Raw genomic sequence first — 3785 nt, 5'->3', positions numbered from 1 at the left:
CTTCTGTATCTTTGGGGTAAATACCCAGTAGTGCAATGGCTGGGTCATAAGGTAGCTCAATTTTTAAATTTTAAGGGACCTCCACACTGTTTTCCAATGTGGCTGTCTCCAAAGGCAAGGGAAACAAAAGAAAAAATTAACTTGTGGGACTTCATCAAGATAAAAAGCTTCTGCACAGCCAAGGAAACAGTCAAAAAAAACTAAAAGGCAGCCCACAGAATGGGAGAAGATATTTGCAAATGATACCCCAGATAAAAGACTGGTATCCAAGATCTACAAAGAACTTCTCAAACTCAATACACAAGAAACAAATAAACAAATCAAAAAATGGGCAGAAGATATGAACAGACACTTTTCCAATGAAGACATAGAAATGGCTAACAGACACATGAAAAAATGTTCAAAATCATTAGCCATCAGGGAAATTCAAACAGAAATACTCTAACCATTAATATAATCATTCAGCTATGAAGGAGAGATAAAGAGTTTCACAAATGAAACATGAGTTTATTACCACTAAACCAGCCTTACGAGAAATATTAAAGGGACTTCTTTAAATGGAAAAGCAGAAGGAGATAAGATGAAGGAAGATTAGGGGACGAACCTTGTTTCATCTGGTCTCTTGAATTTAACTGGATATCTATCAAACCAATCTGAATACCCACACATTCAGCCTAAGATGTAAGAATATATATCTGGAGCTCTACAAGTAGAAAAGGATTGCTTTTTGCAAGGTAGGATGTGCGAGATCATGAATTTGCAGGGAGCTATCAGAAGATGAAAGGAGGAAGGTGAGAGCCTCCATAAGCTGGCTGCAGGAACGTGATTTAGCCCCAGAGGACAAAATGAGAACCCTTAGGAATCTGCTCCACTGAGAAGCATCCTTTTCTTAAAACAGCTTAAGGGATGAAAAGGGCAGAATTCTAAGTGGATCATTGTGGTGTCAGGATCCCAGGAGACACAGAATGAATGGGGGTGCCTGAAACAGTAGAGTGCCCAACCATGGGAGAGGGGAAACTGGTTATGGTCAGTGAGTCAAGGAAGGGATTCTCAGCTTAGGTCGCCATAAGCCACGAGCTGGGCCAAGATGGTGAGTGCTCTCCACCAGAGCACCCAGAAAAGGACTGGAACTTGCAGGCCTTTTACAATCCCCTGGGAGGGGCGAAAATGGCTGCACCCAGCACCAGGCAACAGCTCTCAGGGTGGCAGCCCCAGAAAGGAGAATAGGGTGACACCCAGCAGTCCCTTGAAAGCAGCAAAGCAGTTACACACAGGAGCCTGCAACCATGCTCAGTTCCTGGGAACACAAAAGGCAGTGACACGGTCCCATGGACTTCCCCTGGGAGAATTGCAGTGGGCATGCACCACAAGAGTCTGCAGAGTTTGGCACACACAAAAGTGAAGACTGTTTGTCCCAGAGGGTTTATGGAAGAGGGGGCAACCTTGATCTTTCAGCACTGGGGATGGAGAACAGGACATAGCCATTTTTATTCTAATCCTCTAAAGAGACACAGAAAGCCTCCAGGGAACAAAGGCCACACAGAGGACCAGCTGCTACTGAGCCCAGCCCCCTGGCAAGGGGTGGGGCAACTCTGTCCAGGTAAAGGCATCTGAGAAGCAGCATAATAGATGCCTCCCCCAGAAGGCTGACTGGAAGAACAGGAGGACACTGATTTATGGATCCCACAAGACTGTAAAACTCCAGTGCCAAGGGAAAATAGTATATTGAGCTTGAGGTTTTTTCTCACAATTCATTTCTCTTTCAATCTAAAACTTTCCATTTCTTTTTTCTTTCTTTTTTTTAACATTTCAACTAGTTTCTTACTTTACCAACTTATGTTTTTAAGTTGCTTCTTAACTTTTATTTTTTACATCTACATTTTATAGATGTATGCTTCATTTTAGTTATTTTTTTCACTATTCAATTTTATTTTTGTATATAGATAAATTTTGCTTTCTTTGCAGTTAAGGAAGATAGTATCTTCTAACACAGAGACCAAAACTCAGGAACAAGGGGATCACCCTGCTTTGTCTGCCCTGAGAAATTATAGTCTCTTCCCCCCACCACCAAACACATTCTTTCCCCCCCTTTTTCTTGTTTGTTCTGTTTTGCTTTTTGTTTGCTTTTCTGTTTTGGCTTATGACCACTTCGAATTTCTCTAAGGTGTATTTTGCTTGTGTTGCAATTGATATTTTTGACTCTGCTCACTTGCTTACCCATTTTTCTCTGGGAAAAAAATGACTAGAAGGAAGAATTAACAACAAAAGAGAGAACCAGAAGCAGTGTTCTCTGCCACAGAGATAATCAATATGGTTGCAAGTAAGCTGTCAGGGATGGAATTCAGGATAGCACTTAAAAAGTTAATAGCTGGGCTTGAAAAAAGCATAAATGACAGTAGAGAACCTCTAAGGGCAGAAATGAGATCTAACAGGCCAAACTTGAAAATTCTGAGATACTGTATAAATTGGATGTGCTAACAGCTAGGGTTAATGAGACAGAAGAAAGAAAAAGCGATCTAAAAGACAGGCTGATAGAAAGGAAGGAGGTTGAGGAAAAGAGAAAAGGACAACTAATAGCCCATGAAGAAAAGCTTCAAGAATTTAATGATGCCCTGAAAAGAAAAGAGAAAAGTCAAAGATATTGGGGTGCCTAAAGGAGAAGAAAGAGAGAGGGCCAGAAAGTATATTTGAGCAAATTGTAGTTGAGAACTTCCCTAATCTGGGGAAGTAAAGAAGCATTAATGTCCAAGAGGCCGCAAGGACCACTCCCAATATCAATAAAAATAGATCAACAATCTGACATATAATAACAAACCCTGCAAATTTTAGAGAAAATGAAACTATCCTGAGAGCAGTTTGAGACAGGAGTTTCAATACCTACAGAGGGAGGAACATCAGAATAACATCAGACCTATCCACAGAAAACTGGCAGGCCAGAAAAGGCTGGCAAAATATATTCAGTGTACTAAATGAGAAGAACATGCACCCAAGAATTGTTTATCAAGCAAGGTGGTCATTTAGAGTGGACGGAGAGAAAAAAAGATTCCAGGACAGACAGAAAGAAAAAGAATATGTGATCACTAAGCCAAACCTACAAGAAATATGAAGGGGGATACTGTAAGCAAGGAGAGATTCCAAAAGTAGCATAGACCAGAAACAGAGACAATCTACAGAAACATGGACTTTACAGACAATACAATGGCACCAAATTAATATCTTTCAATAGTTACTCTGAATGTAAATGGGCAAAATGCTCCAATCAAAAGACACAGGGTATCAGACTGGATAAAAAAGCAGGACCCATCCATATGCTGTCTTCAAGAGACTTGCTGTAGACCTAGAATCACCTCCAGACTGAAACTGAGGGCATGGAGAATGATTTACCACACTAATGGATGTAAAAAAAAAAAAAAGCTGGGGTAACAATCCTCATATCAGACACATTAGATTTTAAATTAAAGACTGTAGTAAGAGATGTAGAGGGGGACCGTATCATACTTAAAGGGTCAATCCAACAAAGTAGGTCTAAAAATTGTAAATATTTATGCCCTCAACATGACAGCACTCAATTCTAAAAATCAACTAATAACCAAAGTAAAGAAACACGTTGAAAATAATCCATTAATGATACGGGACTTCAAAACCCCACCCACAGCAATGAAGAGACCATCTAATCAGAAGATCAACAAAGAAATGAAGACTCTGAATGACACACTGATTCTGATGGATTTCACAGATATATACACAGCATTCCATCCTAAATCAACAGAATACTCATTCTTCTC

This window comes from Ursus americanus, chromosome 5 (genome assembly GCF_024610735.1).
Source record: "Ursus americanus isolate L20-20 chromosome 5, mUrsAme1.1.p, whole genome shotgun sequence".
NCBI lineage: Eukaryota > Metazoa > Chordata > Mammalia > Carnivora > Ursidae > Ursus > Ursus americanus.
The sequence above is the reverse complement of the archived record's forward strand: the minus strand, read 5'-3'. Positions refer to the sequence as shown.